This window comes from Ranitomeya variabilis, chromosome 4 (assembly GCF_051348905.1).
Source record: "Ranitomeya variabilis isolate aRanVar5 chromosome 4, aRanVar5.hap1, whole genome shotgun sequence".
Classification (NCBI taxonomy): domain Eukaryota; kingdom Metazoa; phylum Chordata; class Amphibia; order Anura; family Dendrobatidae; genus Ranitomeya; species Ranitomeya variabilis.
Genome location: NC_135235.1, coordinates 537,902,775 through 537,920,915, shown reverse-complemented (window position 1 = coordinate 537,920,915; position 18,141 = coordinate 537,902,775). Strand labels below are relative to the sequence as shown.

General features: G+C 45.6%; 1 protein-coding gene across 1 annotated transcript in view; it reads left to right on the top strand.

The window, feature by feature from the left end:
* The first annotated feature begins 13,252 nt into the window (after positions 1–13,252).
* Positions 13,253–18,141, top strand: part of LOC143765620 (trafficking kinesin-binding protein 1-like) — a 109,266-nt gene continuing 104,377 nt past the window's right edge. Inside the window, exon 1 of the mRNA XM_077252465.1 lies at positions 13,253–13,377. The gene's annotated coding sequence lies outside the window, so the exon portion shown is untranslated. The remainder of the gene's footprint in view (positions 13,378–18,141) is intronic.

Genomic DNA, 18,141 nt, shown 5'->3' with positions numbered 1-18,141 from the left:
ATTTGAATAAATAAAGTATATATGGATTCTAGACTCCCGATTCTTTAGAATCGGGCTGCCATCTAGTATTTAATAACGTTTAAACGTCAACGTGTTTCGAGGTCACGCAGAACCTCTTTATCCAGACAAACCTCATGAACAAACCGAATCGTCAACTGATTCCGAACATATTCGCTCAACTCTGTAAATAATTAAATTGCATTTTATGGTATGAGATAAGTATTTGATACAATAGAAAAGCAGAACTTAATATTTGGTTCATAAACCTTTGTTTGCAATTATAGAGGTCAGACGTTTCCTGTAATAATTGACTAAGTTTGCACACACTGCAGAAGCATTTTAGCCCACTCCTCCATACAGATCTTTTCCATATCTTTTAGGTTTCTGGGCTGTCGCTGGGCAACACTGAGTTTCAGCTCCCTGTAAAGATTTTTCTCTTGAGTTCAGGTCTGGAGACTGGTTACCCTGAAATGCTTCTTACGGAGCCACTCCTTAGTTGCCCTGGCTGGTGTGGTCATTGTCATGCTGGTAGACCCAGCCATGACCCATCTTTAATGGTCTTACTGAGGGAAGAAGGTTGTTGGCCAAAATCTCACAATACATGAACCCCATTCATCCTCCCTCCAATATTGGACAAGTTGTCCTCTCCCCTTTGCAGAAAAGCATCCCCCAGTATGATGTTTCCCACACCATGCTTCACGGTTGGGATGGTGTTCTTGGGGTTGTACTCATCCTTCTTCTTATTCCAAAAAAGGAGAGTGGATTTGATACCAAAAGTTCTATTTTGGTCTCAACTGACCACATGACCCTCTCCCATGCCTCCTCTGAATCATCCAGATGGTCATTGGTGAACTTCAATCAGGCCTGGACATGTGCTTGTGAGGGACCTTGCATGCCTTGCTGGATTTTAATCCATGATGGCATAGTGTGTTACTAATGGTCATGTTTGAGACTGTGGTCCCACTCTCTTCAGGTCATTAACCAGGTCTTCCCATGTAGTTCTAGGCTGATTCCTGACCTTGCTCAGCATTATTCTTACCCCACTAGGTGAGATCTTGCATGGAGCCCCAGACTGAGGAAGATTGACAGCTATATTGTGTTTCTTCCATTGTTTAATAATTGCGCCAACAGTTGTTGCCTTCTCACCAAGCTGTGTCACGCTGCTGCAATGCAAATAGGTGCAGGCTCCACTAGATGGCAGTAGAGTGGAAGCAGGACTGCAGCTAAACAGCGCAGGACTGCAGCTAAACAGCGCTGGCCTGCAGTGCAGCAGTAAGGCTACCACGAGAGGAAGCAGAATAGTAAAACAAGCCGGGTCAGATCATAGACTGTAGTGCATTACCAAAGGAATAAGCAAACTCATGGTCAGAGACAAGCCAGGGGATCAGTAATGGTCAGGAGCAGAAAAAGCCAGAAGACAAAAGACAGAAGCAGGTCAGGATACAAGCCAAGTCAAAACCAGGGAGTCAGCACACTAAAGGGAAACATTGAGTCAAGACGGGAATAGGGGAAAACAGAGACACGGGTTCAGACAGTAAACACAGCAGGACAAATCAGAGCAATTGGAGTCAGCAGGAAGCAGCGGTGATAAATAGCCAACCTGAGCCCAGACTGAGGCTGAAAAAGGTTAACTCTTGTCATGACCAGATTGGGAAAACAGGACTCAAAACCCGGTCTGGATCATGACAGTTGCTTGCCTATTGTCCTGTAGTCCATCCCAGCTTTCTGCAAGTCTACAATTTTGTCCCTGGTGTTATTAGCCAGCTCTTTGGTCTTGGCCATGGTGGAGAGGTTGGAGTGTGATTGAGTGTGTGGACAGGTGTCTTTTATACAGGTAACGAGTTCAAACAGGTGCAATTAATACAGGTAAAGAGTGCAGAGTAGGAGGGCTTCTTAAATAAAAACTAACAGGTCTGTGAGAGCCAGAATTCTTGCTGGTTGGTAGGTGATCAAATGCTTATTTCATGCAAAAAAATGTAATTTCATTATTTAACCCCTTTCAGCCATCGGATGTACTACATCCATGTAACCTGGGACTTAATCCCCATGGACGGGATAGTATGTCATGGCATTTAATGCGACATCTCGACTTAAGTCGCGGTGATCGCATTAAAATTCTGACGCCATCTTACCTCAGGGAAGATGGCCTCTGCATCCTGGGGTCTGTCGACGCCCCCCAACCCTCCCAATCGCTGTGATTGGCTGTTCATTTCTGAACAGCCAGTCACAGCCTTTCTCGTTGTTTCAGCCAATCCGGATTTACCGCGGATTTCCTGCGTTTTTTGTTTGGATTTAACCTGCGGTTTTACACCTGCGGATTCCTATTGAGGAGCAGGTGTAAAACGCTGCAGAATCCACACAAAGAATTGACATACTGCGGAAAATACACAGCAGCGTTTCCGCGTGGTATTTTCCACAGCATGTGCACTGCGGATTTGGTTTTCCATAGGTTTACAGGGTACTGTAAACCGCATGGAAAACTGCTGCAAATCCGCAGCGTCAAATCCACAATGTGTGCACATACCCTCAAAGATTTTTGTGGGCAAAAAATAGGATTTTTTATTTTCACGCCCGGGCATTATAAACTTTAGTGAAATACTTACGGATTCAAATTTCTCACCACAAATCTACATAAGTTCCTTAGGGGGTCTAGTTTCCAAAATGGGGTCACATGTGGGGTGTTCTACTGTTTAGGTACATCAGGGTCTCTGCATACGAAGCATGACGGCCGCAGAACATTCCATCAAAGCCTGCATTCCAAAACATCACTACTTCCCTTCCGAGCCCCAAAGTCTGCCCAAACAGTAGTTTTCTCCCACATATGGGGTACCAGCGTACTTAAAACAAATTGGACAATAACTTTTGGGGCCTAATTTCTCCTGTTACCCTTGTGAAAATAAAAAATTGGGTACTAGAAAATTATTTTTGTGGGGGAAAAAATATATTTTTTTCACGTCCGGGCATTATAAACTTTAGTGAAGCACTTGGGGGGGTTTCAAAGTGCTCACCACACATCTAGATAAGTTCCTTAGGGGGTCTAGTTTACAAAATGGGGTCACTTGTGGGGGTTTCCACTGTTTAGGCACATCAGGGGCTTTCCAAACGCGACATGGTGTCCGATCTTAATTCCAGCCAATTTTAGGTTGAAAAAGTCAAACGGCGCTCCTTCCCTTCCGAGCCCTGCCGTGCGCCCAAACAGTGCCCCCCCCACATATGGGGTATCAGCATACTCCAGAAAATTTGGAATACAACTTATAGGGTCCAATTTCTCCGGTTACCCTTAAGGCTATGTGCACACTTTGCGTGTGACCTCTGCGGGTTCTCCCGCAGCGGATTTGATAAATCTGCAGGGCAAACCCGCTGCGGTTATCCCTGCAGATTTATCGCGGTTTGTTCCGCGGTTTCCGCTGCGGGTTTCCGCCTATACTATTGATGCTGCATATGCAGCAATATGCAGCATCAATAGTAATGTTAAAAATAATAAAAATTGGCTATACTCACCCTCCGATGTCTGGATCTCCTCGGCGCTGCACTCGGCGGTCCGGTTCCAAAGATGCTGTTCCGAGAAGGACCTTCGTGACGTCACGGTCATGTGACCGCGGCGACGTCACCGCAGGTCCTGTTCGCACAGCAACTGAGACCGGGGACGGCCGCGTGCAGCGCTGAGAGGTGAGTATAGCATCATTTTTTATTTTAATTCTTTTTTTTTACACTATTCATGCTTCCCAGGGCCTGGAGGAGAGTCTCCTCTCCTCCACCCCGGGTAGCAACCGCACATTATCCTCTTACTTCCCGCAACGTGGGCACAGCCCCATGCGGGAAGTAAGCGGATCAATGCATTCCTATGGGTGCAGAATGGGTGCAGCGATTCTGCACAAAGAAGTGACATGCTGCGGGTTGTAAACCGCTGCGTTTCTGCGCGGTTTTTCCCGCAGCATGTGCACAGCGGTTTGCGGTTTCCATAGGGTTTACATGTTAAGGTAAACGCTATGGAAACTGCTGCGGACCCGCAGCATCAAAATCGCCGCGGATCCGCGGTAAAAACCGCGAAGTGTGAACATGGCCTAAAACAATTGTTGCTAAAAAATCATTTTTGTAACAAAAAAGTTAAATGTTAATTTTTTCCTTCCACGTTGCTTCTGCTCCTGTGAAACACCTGAAGGGTTAATAAACCTCTTGAATGTGGTTTTGATCACCTTGAGGGGTGCAGTTTTTAGAATGGTGTCACACTTGGGTATTTTCTATCATATAGACCCCTAAATGTAACTTCAAATGTGAGGTGGCCCCTAAAAAAATTGTTTTGTAAATTTTGTTGTAAAAATGAGAAATCGCTGGTCAACTTTTAACCCTTTTAACTTCCTAACCCCAAAAAAGTTGTTTCCAAAATTGTACTGATGTAAAGTAAACTTGTGGGAAATGTTATTTATTAACTATTTTGTGTGACATATTTCTCTGTTTTAAGGGCATAGAAATTCCAAGTTTGAAAATTGCAAAATTTTCAAAATTTTCGCCAAATTTCCATTTTTTATACAACTAAACGCAAGTTATAGCGAAGAAATTTTACCACTAAAGTGAAGTACAATATGTCACGAGAAAACATTCTTAGAATCGCCAAGATCCGTTGAAGCGTTCCAGAGTTATTACCTCATAAAGGGCAGTGGTCAGAATTGGAAAAATTGGCCCGGTCATTAACGTGCAAACCACCCTCGGGGCTTAAGGGTTTAAAAATCATAAAATGTGATTTTTTTTTTTTACACTCTGTCTCTCACAGTTGAAGTGTATCTATGATAACAATTATAGACCTCTCCATGCTTTGTAGGTGGGAAAACTTGCAAAATTGGTAGTATATAAAATAGATATTTTCCCCACTGTATGTAACCTCTCTGGAGATGTCTTTATGGATTTTAATGGTTTCTGCAATTCTATATTTGTCCACTAAGGGGCAGACTTGTTGCACATCATGACAGCTGATTGCAAGCAAGCAGTGACTGGTATTAATTTCTCATGCTGTTGTGCTACAGATCTCAGTGCACATTGAAACCAATAGGACGTGGACAAGGTGGGTCATCAGATGTCTAATCCATGACTCCTTAATCTTGACAAGTAGAAATGGGGATTGAGTTATTCTGTCTATTCTAAAAGGGTTACTCCAACATTCAAATTTTCACTCCAATCCAAAGGTCCCAGCGGTGGGACCCCTACTGATCCAGAAAACGGGACTTGAAATGTCCGACCAGAATGGAATGGTGGCTGTGCATGTGTGGCTCCATGGGACCGTTGTAAAACGTCAAGCGGTGATGCTCATGTCACCACTCCATTCAGATGGGGCATTTCACTGCCCAGTTCTGGAGAAGAACAGTGGGGGTCCCAGAGGCTGGATCCCCCAAAAATCTGTAAGATAGGTGATCGTCTTTAATATGGGGGCCGAAAAAAGCATATAAACTAAATATAAAAGGCATGAGAAGCACAAATCAGTGTTCAAATCTATGAGTGCAGATAAAATGGGCAGCACTGTGGCTCAGTGGTTAGCATGGTGGTTCAGTAGTTAGCACTGTAGTCTTGCAGCACTGGGGTCCTGGCAATGAGTTCTTCCCGTGTTTGCGTGGGTTTCCTCTGGGTTTTCCGGTTTCCTCCCACATTCCAAAGAAATACTGATAGGGAATTAGTCTATGAGTCCCAATGGGGACAGTGATGATGTGTGTACAGCGCTGTGGAATATGATAGTGCTATATAAACAAGCGAAATAAATGTATTACGGTTGAGTCCTGGCTGTTTTGTGAGAAAAGTTGCAGATCAGGACAGATTTTCCAGCTTTGGATGTGGACAGACATTGTACTATTATTATGTACATAGCATTTGCATCCTTACATATGAAGACGGCAGGAAGTGGAGATGAAGGCGGCTTAGTAATGAAGTTATTTACGGGAAGGAAACAGATGAAAAAGCCAAGATCTCAAAGTCCAAGAAGGAAAAAGCAAGAAAAATATCTGCGCCATCCGGAATAAAGAGAGGGCCGACATCCTGGACGCTCACATTGGACTTTAGTTCTGTCCAGTGTGACGACTCCACTGACAACAAGCACAGATTGTGATCAAGCATTATACAAAACCTAAAGAAATAGTATTTCTTTTATATTAAATACAGCGCCCCTCTTGCCCATAGGCGGAGTCTGTCATTGCAGCTGGACATTTCTAAAAAAAAAAGTTAGCAAAGAAGAGCGCATTAGTTTGAAGGTTCATCTCAGTTTCATAGAAAATGTATGGGAGAATTTATTAAAGGGAACCTGTCACCCCCAAAATGGAAGATGAGCTAAGCCCACCAGCATCAGGGGCTTATCTACAGCATTCTGGAATGCTGTAGATAAGCCCCGCTGTATCCTGAAAGATGAGACAAAGAGGTTAGATTATACTCACCTGGGGGGGGCGGTCCTAGTACGATGGGCGTCGCGGTCCGGGGCCTCCCATCTTCTTACGATGATGTCCTCTTCTTGTCTTCACGCTGCGGCTCTGGTGCAGGTGTACTTTGTCTGCCCTGTTGAGGGCAGAGCAAAGTACTGCAGTGCGCAGGCGCCGGGAAAGGTCAGAGAGGCCTAGAGCCTGCGCACTGCAGTACTTTGCTCTGCCTTCAACAGAGCAGACAAAGTACACCGGAGCCGGAGCTGCGGCGTGAAGACCAGAAGAGGACGTGATCGAAAGAAGATGGGAGGCCCCGAACCGGACCGCGACGCCCACCACAGCGGGACCGCCCCTGGGTGAGTATAATCTAACTTGTTTTTCTCATCTTTCAGGATACATCGAGGGCTTATCTACAGCATTACAGAATGCTGTAGATAAGCCCCTGATGCTGGTAGGCTTAGCTCATCTGCGATTTTGGGGGTGACAGGTTCCCTTTAAGATTGGGGTTTAGTCCGCCTTTCTTGAACCTCATATAAGGTATAAATCTGACCCCGCATAGATTGTAAGCTTGTGAGCAGGACCCTCACTCCTCTTGGCACCTGAGTTATATGTTATGCTGTAATCTCTTTATAGTCTACATGTCCCCTCTATTATGTAATGTGCTGCGGAATATGTTGCTGCTGTAGAAATAAAGATTATTATTATTATCTGTGGGCTGTCTGGTCGACCAAAGATGAAATCTAAGACCGCACTGAGCTAGTGTAGATCTCTGCTTTAATGTCCGCACGTTTTGTGGCATAATTATAGTAAATTTGGCGTACTACAATAGGCTACTGTTTGGAAAAGTGTCATGAGCGTTAAAAACCCTAAAAAAGGCACACGTTTCACAAATATGATGTGCACCATAATTTGCAACTTTTTTCACCCTCTAGAGTAAGAAGATGTCAAATTGAACCCCTATGAATCTGGAATATGACCACAAATTTGTACTTGGGCAGCCCATTTGTCTCCCAATATCATCCTCTGTGAAATTTCATGGTTCGGCTCTGTCAGTTTGCAACACAGTGGCGTATCTAGGGGGGGCAGCCGGGGCATGTGCCCCGGGCGCAGCCGGCAGGAGGGCGCAGTCGGGCCACCTAATTCGGCGGTCCGCAGTGTCTCCCCCGGCGGCTGCATTCTGCCGTCCCTGGTCTGGGAGTCAGCTGTTCTCTGTGCCGACTGTCAAGCTGACAGCCGGCACAGAGAAGCTGCAGAGCGCCGGCTCCCAACGTGTGCAGACGTAGAGGGGGGCCCCTGCAGGGTGGCTGCGGCGGGCAGGGAGAAATCCTCGCTGCCCAGAGATCTGTCTTCCTGCTTCCTCTCACACAGACGCGCCGCTGGATGACGTCATCATTCAGCGGCCGGCTGTGTCAGAGGAAGGCGATGAGATGCTGCGGCAGAGCGTGAGGAGAGGTGAGAGGTGTGTGTGTGTATGTGAATGTGTGTATGTGTATGTGAATGTGTGTGAATTTGTGTATGTGTGTGTGTATGTGAATGTGTGTGTATGTGAATGTGTGTGTATGTGAATGTGTGTATATGTGAATGTGTGTGTGTATGTGAATGTGTGTGTGTATGTGAATGTGTGTGGCTCAGTATTGTGTGTGTGTGTATCGCGCTGCAGGGGAATGTGCAGAGAAGTGAATGGCGTGTGTGTGTGTGGGGGGGAAGGAGAGGGCAATGATGGGGCTGATGGGGAGAGAGCAATGATGCGGATGGTGGAGGAGGAGAGGGCAATGATGGGGCTGACGGGGAGAGAGCAATGATGGGGATGGTGGAGGAGGAGAGGGCAATGATGGGGCTGATGGGGAGAGAGCAATGATGCGGATGGTGGAGGAGGAGAGGGCAATGATGGGGCTGACGGGGAGAGAGCAATGATGGGGATGGTGGAGGAGGAGAGGGCAATGATGGGGATGGTGGAGGAGAGGGCAATGATGGGGCTGAAGGGGAGAGGGCAATGATGGGGCTGACGGGGGGCATATGTCCTGGGGGGGGCGCCAAAATGAATTCTTGCCCCGGGTGCCAGAAACCCTAGATACACCTCTGTTGCAACGTGCCCATTTTTATACTCCTCCAAGGTAAAGCAGTGCTACGGCTTGCTCAGAGCAGAATTTTCGGTCTGTGTGTTGGTGTCTTTAAATCGAGGAACATTTCACTGGCGACAAGGACACAGCTCGGACTGTCCAGCAGGAGAATCCTCCAGTGGGCCCCTGTGAAGGACTGCTAATCAGTAGTGCTATTACATTTGATTCACAAATTGCAGATAAAGGCAAAATCTAATCATTCATTAAACAAGCTAGCCAAATTAATGCTACATAGACGCAATAGTAAATTTGTGTAATAGGGTCAGGTTAATTTTTACATGTAGCTGAACAGTCTGCCTTGGGCCGGTGTCACACTTGCGAGTGCAATTCGAGAAACTCCACTCAATACCCGGCACTGCCGCCGGCACTTGGGACCGGAGTGTGCGGCTGCATGTATTTCTATAAGCTGAACGCTCCGGTCCGAGTGCTGGCGGCAGTGCCGGGTATTGATGCGAGAGACTCGCGCGAGTTTGTCACATCACACTCGCCAGTGTCATCCCAGTCTTGGGGTAATCCTTGACTCTGATCTCTCCTTCAAACCACATATCCATGCCCTCTCCACTTCCTGCCGACTTCAACTCAAAAATATTGAGTTCTACACATTGGTCAACCAAGAATTTGCAAAAAGCCTAGTCCATGCACTCATCAACTCCCATCTTGACTACTGCAACCTAACTTTTTGTGGCCTCCCTTCTAAGGCTATGTGCACACGTTGCGGATTTTGTTGCAGAGCCTCAGTTTTGGATGTGCGGAATTGCACCAAATCCGCAGTGTAGTGCACCACCAATGTTAATCTATGTGAATCCAGAATTGGTGTGCACATGCTGAGGAAAAATCAGTGCGGATTCGCAGCGTTTTATTTTCTGCAGCATGTCAATTCTTTTTGCGGAACTGCAGCGTTTCTGCACCCATTGACTTCCATTCAGTCAGTCAAATCCGCAGCAAAACCGCTGTTGTAAAAAGGTATGCAGACTTGTTGCGGATGTGCGTGCGAAAAACGCTGCAGAAGGGAAGGAGGAAGAGTGTGTGAGCGGAGAATATGTGTGAACGGAGAAGATGTGTGTCTGCTGGTGTCTGTGTGTATCTGCGTGGGTGCGTGTGTCTGTGGGGGTCTGCGGGTGTGTGCGCAGCTGTGTGTCTGTGCAGGTCTTTGTGTAGGCAGGCATCGTCCGATGGGACTACTAGTCCCATCTGGCTATGTCTGCTGTCACATAGTACAGTGACAGCATTAGCCAATGATGGATAGTACTCCCATCATCTGGCTACTGTGTTGAATATTAGAAAAAAAAAACATTTACATATACAAATACAGTACATACTCGCCAAACAGCTAATACCTGACGCCCTCAATCGCCTGCAAAAAAAATAAAATAATAGACCAACAGTATACTCCCTGTTCCCATGTAATCCATTTAATACCGAGTGCCCCACGATGATCTCCGTGTAGAGCGGTCACATCAGGAGATGTGATCGCTCTACATGGGCTCCGGTGATACAGTGACAGGAGGTATCCTCCCGCATTGTATCACTCTGCCGCCTGGAGGTCACCGGAGTTCGTCCTGTCACTTGCGGCACCGCTGCGTTAGAAAATTCTCATGCAGCGGTAGTGCCGTAAAGTGAGAGCATGAAATCCGATGATACACTGCGGGAGTCTTATCTTCGGTCAGTGTGTCATCGGAGGCCCTGTAGAGCGGTTACATCTCCTGATGTGACAGATCTACACGGGAGATTGTCGTGGGACACTCGTTATTAAATGGACTACATCAGAACAGGGAGTATTTGTATTAGTTTATTTTTTATTTTTTGCAGGAGAACGAGGGCGTCGCAGGAATTAGGCATATAATAAATATGGGAAACTGTGTTTGATTTCATTAAAAGACTTTATTCTGGCGGTGTCTTTATTTAACCCCTTAACAACTATAGGATTAGTAATGGATAGGTGTCTTATTGACGCCTCTCCATTACTAAGCTGGGCTTTATTTCACCTTACAATACAAAGGTGACATCAACCCCACAACTATTACCCCACTTACCACCGATACAGAGCAGTGGGAAGAGAGAGGCTAAGTGCTGGAATTGGCGCATCTTAGAGATGCGCCATTTCTGGGGCAGCTGTGTGCTGCTGCTTGTAGCTGGGGGGCAATATCCATGGCCCCTTCCTAGGCTATTAATATCAGCATGAAGCTGTCTGCATAGCCTTTTCTGGTTATAAATTATAGGGGGATTCCACGTCATTTTTGGGGGGCTCCCCTATTTTAGAAGCCAGTAAAGGCTAAATATACAGCTGTGAGCTGATATTAATAGCCTGGGAAGCTCCATGGGTATTACCCCCTTCCCAGGCTATAAACATCTGCCCCCAGTTGCTGGCTTTCCCTCTCTGGTTTGGAAAATTGCGCGGGAGCCCACGCCATTTTTTTTTTAAATTAAATAGATGTTGTGTTTAAGGCCGGGGTCACACTTGCGAGAAACTCGCACCTCAATACCCGGCACTGCCATCAGCACTCGGGACCGCAGTGTGCGGCTGCATGTATTTCTATGCAGCTGAGTGTTGGTGGCAGTGACAGGTATTGAGGTGCGAGACTCGTGCGAGTTTCTCGCAAGTGTGACCCCGGCCTAATGCAGATTTTGTGTGTGTGGGTGTCTTTATTTAACTCTTTATGTACCATTATGTTTATTACTTAACGTCGGGCTTGGTATTATCTATCTATCTGTGTGTAAACATTATTCTTCAATGGCGTATGTAAAAGAAGAGGTTGGACAAGGAAATGACATCACAATTCGTTTTTTGTTAAATAATATATCTTTATTTAGCTTACAAAAACGCATATAAATCGGCATGAAAATCCGCATCAAAAATGCATCAAATCCGTATCAAAAATGCATCAAATCCGTGTGGATTTTCAACTGCGTTTTTTGCCAAGAGAGGAAGAATCTGGCCCCAATAATCAATGTTACTACTTGGTTTGCCAACCCAGTCTGACAGTGACAGCTCACATACAGTGGTGGAAATAAGTATTTGATCCCTTGCTGATTTTGTAAGTTTGCCCACTGACAAAGACATGAATAGTCTATCATTTTAGGGGTAGGTTAATTTTAACATTGAGAGATAGAATATCAAATATAAAATCCAGAAAATCACATCGTATAAATTATATACATTTATTTGCCCAGCCAATAAACGCAATGGGTGTGCCAAAAAACCCCATGCCATATAGACACAATTCATATGGCATCCTTTTTAAATGGAAAAATGCAATGAATAAAACGGGAAACGTTACACAGATGAGAAATCAAGGACAAATTTTCATCCATCCAGGAGTCTCGTGGGAAAAGAAGAGATGTCCGGGACCCCAAGAAGAGTTGGAACCTCTTGTGCCCCACTGACACTTCTTGGAAACTCGCACTGGCACACTTTCTTCTGCATAGCGCAGTACGCACTGTTGGGGACAGATATTGGGGAACGTTACGGCTTTAATAACAGTAGGAGCTGGCCGTATATGGTGAGATGGGAACAGGATTTGGGCCTTTCTTTTTTGATCCGGTAGTGGCAGGAGGCCTCTAGTTGTATACTTAAATCTTCACGTTGCATAAATCACTTAGAACAATTGAAGAAGGTGCATATGAGGTGGCATATGACCCGATAGACTAGCTCATGGATCTCACAATCTGTCCCCCTTGTGTTGGAGGGGATGTGGTTCCGTGGGTTCTTTAGCTCATAATTTCTGGTTTTGTCTCGATTCAATTGTTCTGGGTGGGTGTTTTTGATTTGATATCTGAGCTTATAAATGTTAAAACTGTCCCTTCCCCTGCTTTAGCAGTTCTAAATATGGGAACTGATTGCCTCCCTATGGATCACAGGACCACGGTGGTACGCATCCATATTGCTGCTAGTGTATTACTTCTATGTGGAAAGCTCCAGTTCCTCCATCCCTTTCTCAACTCTGTGATAAAATTAACATTCATTTTCATATGGAGTTTCATCTTGCTCAGAACCATATATCCAGACCCAAAATCTCCAAGACGTGGAAAGTGTGGTCCTCTTCGAAATATGCCACTCCCCTCCCACCTTCTTCTATGTAAGGCTTCGGACCTTTATATGTGTTTTACCTGATTAGATGTTTTCAGTGATTATTGGTCAGATCACCCCTCTCCCCTCCTCCATTCCCACTTCCTTTATTGATTAGTTTTTCCATTTTGCATTTCTTTATGATGAGACTTGTGAGCCTGATTTTCTTTTTGTATTGCTTGTATCGCCCTATATTACGTGTCAATGGTTTTTTGATCTTTAAATTTTTAAGATTTAAATAAAGAATGGGAAAAAAAAACAGTAGGACCGTGGGCAAACATTTTCGGAGACCTTATCTCTACCAGAGTGCCGTCTGCAAAAGTTGCTAAGTATATAATATAGAAAGTATGACTGCCAGTGCAAGTAGGAGTCACTCGGCTTTCTCAGAGGCCTGAATGGCAAGTTGCCATGTTGAGGAGAGGGCTAGTTTGTGCCATAATTGGCCTATATTTATTATGTCTGCATTATCTTAAAGGGGAAGGCTTTACATGTGCCCCCATTATCTGGGCACAGGACAGTGCCCGTCACCTTCCCTCAGGAGCTCCTCTACTTCCCTATTGGGAGGTGCAGGACATTCCTGCAGCAGGAGAGAACTGTGGGAGTTGTAGTCAGCACTCTGCACAGCCTCACTGCCCTCTCTGGCTTTATGACTACATTTCCCAGCATGCACTGGCTGAGCTCCACACCTGCCTCTAACTTAGGACTGTTCAATGATTGTTAGAGCTCCGCACAGTTGTAAAGTGGAAGGAGATGTGTCCTGAGGCTCAGAGTGACTGACACTGACAGACACTGAGGGGTGAGTACAGGCCTGCGCCTTCACAATTACACAGGGAGTACAGCCCCCAGAGTGCGCTGCCAGGGATGCTGGGAGTTGTAGTCCCCCAGCAGCCACAGGTTGCAGACTACCGGTGGAGTGTCAGCTGTTTGGATTTGCTCTGTAATTTCCTGCTTACGTACAATTCCTGGTTATGAATGACTGAGAAACTTATTGTGTGAAGGTTAAGCATTATTTGAGGGGGGCGGGAGAGTTTTATAAAAACTACTTCAAAATGGTGCTGTCGCCCATAGCAACCAATCAGATTCCAGCTCTCATTTTTCTGAGACCTGTCTGAAAACGAAAGAAGCAATGTTATTGGTTGCTGTGAAAAGCGTCTTCCGTCTGAGTGACTTGGTTGTGAGGATTAGGGGGATACCCAGAGGTGGATTAGAAAATGATGCCCGTCAGGGCTAGACAGAGATCTCGTGCGATGACACCTGCAGTCCGTAGGGAAAGCCTGGGTGACGTGTATGGGTGACTTTAATCGAAAAGATTCCAATATGGCGGTAATGCGCTGAGTGGGAAATTCATCAAGACTGCTGTTTTCATGCAAAAGTTCGCTGGGGTAGGATTCGTGGCCGGAGTTAAAAAATGTACTCCAGTCGTGAGCGGGAGTATATGTGCGCTAACCTTTACATTGGATCTGCCAGGCCGTCATAGACCACGCCTCTCTAGCTAAACCCAACCCACTTCTCAGAGAAAAACAGCCTTAAAGGGGTTATCCAGTAGAGTTTGATCCGAGTGCCATCTGATTGTGATCCAATTCTCGCGCATTAGAGAATCACAGCAAAGGTGCCGAGAAATTAATTTCTCCATTGTCTCTGTGCGTGAATATCTGATTGCACTCGGATGACATCCGAGTGCAGTCTAATGTTTCACACGAACCCATAGACTTAAATGGGTGATTGAGAGCCGATTATCGGATGCACTCGCAGAATGCCGCCATTCTTGGTACATTGGTTCAGAAAATAACTTTTAATGCCTATGCCAAAGTTGGGGGCTTTGGTGTACCGTTGACGTGGCAAAGAGCTCGGTGCAATATTGCTCTCCTCATCTTGGAGACTTCTGCTTTTTGATAGACAGCACTTACTTCCTAGAGTAAACGTTGCCCCTCGCACGCATACAGTTCATTGCTAGCATGCACACAGTGGCCAGGCTCTTCTACATGCCCCCTCTCTGCTGACACCGCTCGCTATGTCAAGTGGGGCCCTGGAGTTGGTTACTGGGGGGCCCAAACAATGAACTGGGTAGATTATTAAATGAATAAGATGCTGCATATAGTGATTCATGTATATAGTGACAATTACTGCTCCTATAGGAGGGCGGTGGCCCATTCTTGCACAGGGGCCCACCGGAGGATTCTCCTGTTTTCCTGTGGGCCAGTCCGAGCCAGTGTATGTATATACAGGTGCTTCTCACAAAATTAGAATATCATCAAAAAGTAAATTTATTTCAGTTCTTCAATACAAAAAGTGAATCTCATATTATATAGAGTCATTACAACTAAAGTGATCTATTTCAAGTGTTAATTTCTGTTGATGACTATGGCATACAGCCAATTAAAAATTTCAAAAATCATTATCTCCGTAAATTAGAATACTTTATAACAAAAGCTTGAAAAATTATTTTAAAATCCGAAATGTTGGCCTACTGAAATGTTTGTTCAGTAAATGCCTGCGCTGACTTTGGTCTTGATAAAACAGTGGACCTACACCAGCAGATGACATGGCTCCCCAAATCATCACTGATTGTGGAAACTTCACACTAGACCTCAAGCAGCTTGGATTGTGGCCTCTCCACTCTTCCTCCAGACTCTGGGACCTTGATTTCCAAGGTCTAGTGTGAAGTATCCATAATCAATGATGGTTTGGGGAGCCATGTCATCTGCTGGTGTAGGTCCACTGTGTTTTATCAAGCCCAAAGTCAGCGCAGCCGTCTACCAGGACATTTCAGAGCACTTCATGGTTCCTTCTGCCGACAAGCTTTTTGGAGATGGAAATTTCATTCTCCAGCAGGACTTGGCACCTGTCCACACTGCCAAAAGTACCAATACCTGGTTTAAAAACAACAGCATCACTGTGCTTGATTGGCCAGCAAACTCCCTGACCGTAGCACCATAGAGAATCTATGGGGTTTTGTCAAGAGGAAGATGAGACACCAGACCCAACAATGCAGACGAGCTGAAGGCTGCTATCAAAGCGGCCTGGGCTTCCATAACACCTCAGCAGTGCCACAGGCTGGCCGCCTCCATGCCGCGTTGATGCAGTAATTGATGCAAAAGGAGCCCCCCCCAAGCATTGAGTGTAATTACTGAATATACATTTCAGTAGGCCAACATTTCGGATTGTAAAATCATTTTCTCAAGCTGGTGTTATGAAGTATTCTAATTTACTGAGATAATGACTTTTGGGTTTTCATTGGCTGTAAGCCATAATCATCAACATTAACAGAAATAAACACTTGAAATACATCACTCTGTAATGACTCTATATAATATGAATTTCACTTTTTGTTTTGAAGAACTGAAATTAATTTACTTTTTGATAATATTCTAATTTTATGAGATGTACTTGTACATATGAGTTTTCAGAGTTCAACCCATGCAGATAAGGTAGTGCTATTTTATATTAGCTGTCATCTATTGTTGTCAGGGAGATAATCACCTATTTGGTGATACAATTACGGTAAGTCCAGAGCTGCATGTAATCTGCCCTCTCCTCCTCTATGAAGCTTCTCGCTCCACTTCCAGGTGTACCAGCACAGCAATCGATGTCAGCAATGAAGAGCAAGGTAGGAGAACACGCCCGGCTACTGTGTACGTTTGCAATGAAGTGTGTGAGCATGAGCATCCCGCACAGGCAGTGTCTTTGCACATCTGCACCCATGTGGGACAGCATTTGCTCTAGAAAGCGAGCGCTGTTCATCAGAAGCAGGGAAGTCCCCAAGATGCAGGATGAGGACGCATAGCTTAGCCATGGCAATGGTGCACTGAAGCTCCCTCATTTGCATGACCATAGGGGCTATGTCCTCCGCAGCACTGAATAGTGACAGACTGATATCCCATCCATCCACAATGTCTGTGCATAGCCGCTCTTCCTCTTCTCATCCGCTTATTCTATAGTCTTTGCTCACGTTGATGTCATGACAGAATAAATATCACCCCACAGAATTCACTGACTTATAACTGGGTCCATCTGGTTCTGTTGATTGATGACAAAACTAATACTGCAAGTAACAGAACTGGCTCCAGGACCTGTGACGGAGGCACTGAGCAGCGGAGCCTAATCAAAGCCTTAGGCCGGCTTCACACAGTCACAGTTTACAGTCTGAGCGCCTTCTCCTGACTGCCAAGGGATCTCCTGTTCTGAACTTCACATTCCCATATAGGCCTCTAAGGTCTCCTTCACACGTCCTGCTGGTGAGTTCCGTGTGCATATGTGACATCCGTGTATACGTGTTTGTTTTCTGTGTGTCCGTGTGTTACATTCGTGTGTCGTGCATGTGTCTGTGTGACACGTTGTGGCACCTGGGAAGAAATGGTACAGTTCACGCTGCTCCCAGGCACCGGGCGGCTTCTGAAGGCAACTCTCATCATTGTCTCCTGCTCTCGCTGAGATCAGCACCACCAGGGGACAATGATTTGAGTTGTATTCAGCAGACACTGTGTCCCTCCTGTGTAAGATAAATAAATTAAAAAAACTGCATGGGCTCTCTCACACTTTTCATAACTAGCAGAGGGAAAGCCCATGGCTGGGGGCTGATGGTAGTAATCTGAGGTGATAATCTGATGTGCCCAGGCAAAGCAAAGGTGACATTAACCCCACAAATATAAACCCCACTTGCCACCGATACAGGACAAGTGGGAAGAGCCGGGAAAAGTGCCAGATTTGGTGTATCTTATGGATGCGCCAGTTCTGGGGCGGCTTAGGGCTGATGAAATATCCATGACCCCTTCCCAGGCTATTAATATCAAACCCACAGCTGTATGTTTAGCCTTTGCTGGTTTGAATTCATAGGGGGACCCTACATCATTTTTCTTTCTGGGGTCCCCTGTAAATTCACTAGGAAAGGCTAAGCAAACAGCTGTGAGCTGTTATTAATAGCCTGGGAATCTTTTGGGATATTGTCCCTAGGCCCATATTATTAACATCAGCCCCCAGCCGTGGGCTTAGTCTCTTCTGAAAATTATGCGTTAGCCCATAGGCTTTTTTAATGTAATTATTTATTTTACACAGGAGGGACATATCTGCTGCTGAATACAACTCCCATCATTGTCTCCTGGTAGCGCTGATCTTAGTGTAAGCAGGAGACAATGATGAGTGTTGCCTTCAGCAGCCGGTCGGCGCCTGGGAACAGCGCAAACTGTACTGATTCTTCCCAGGTTCCGGAACGTGTCATGTTCAGGACACATGAATGACATCCATGTGTCATCAGTGTGCGGCATGCAGTTTGTCCATTTTACGCAAAAAAAACTTGACATGTCTGCCGTTTTTTTCACACGGACACACGGTCTGTGTGGAAAACCCTACATGTGCGCACCATTATTGAATTCAATGGGTGTCCTACAAAAGGGACCTTATACGGACATAATAAAACGGATGTGTGAAGGAGGCCTAAAGCTGCTTAGTTCGTATTAGAAGACTCACTGACACACTCGGGCATTAAATGTTGGATGTGTGAAGCTGCTTGCCAACTATGCACTAATGTCCAGGAGTGTCCCAAGAAAGAGGGAACAATTCTCAC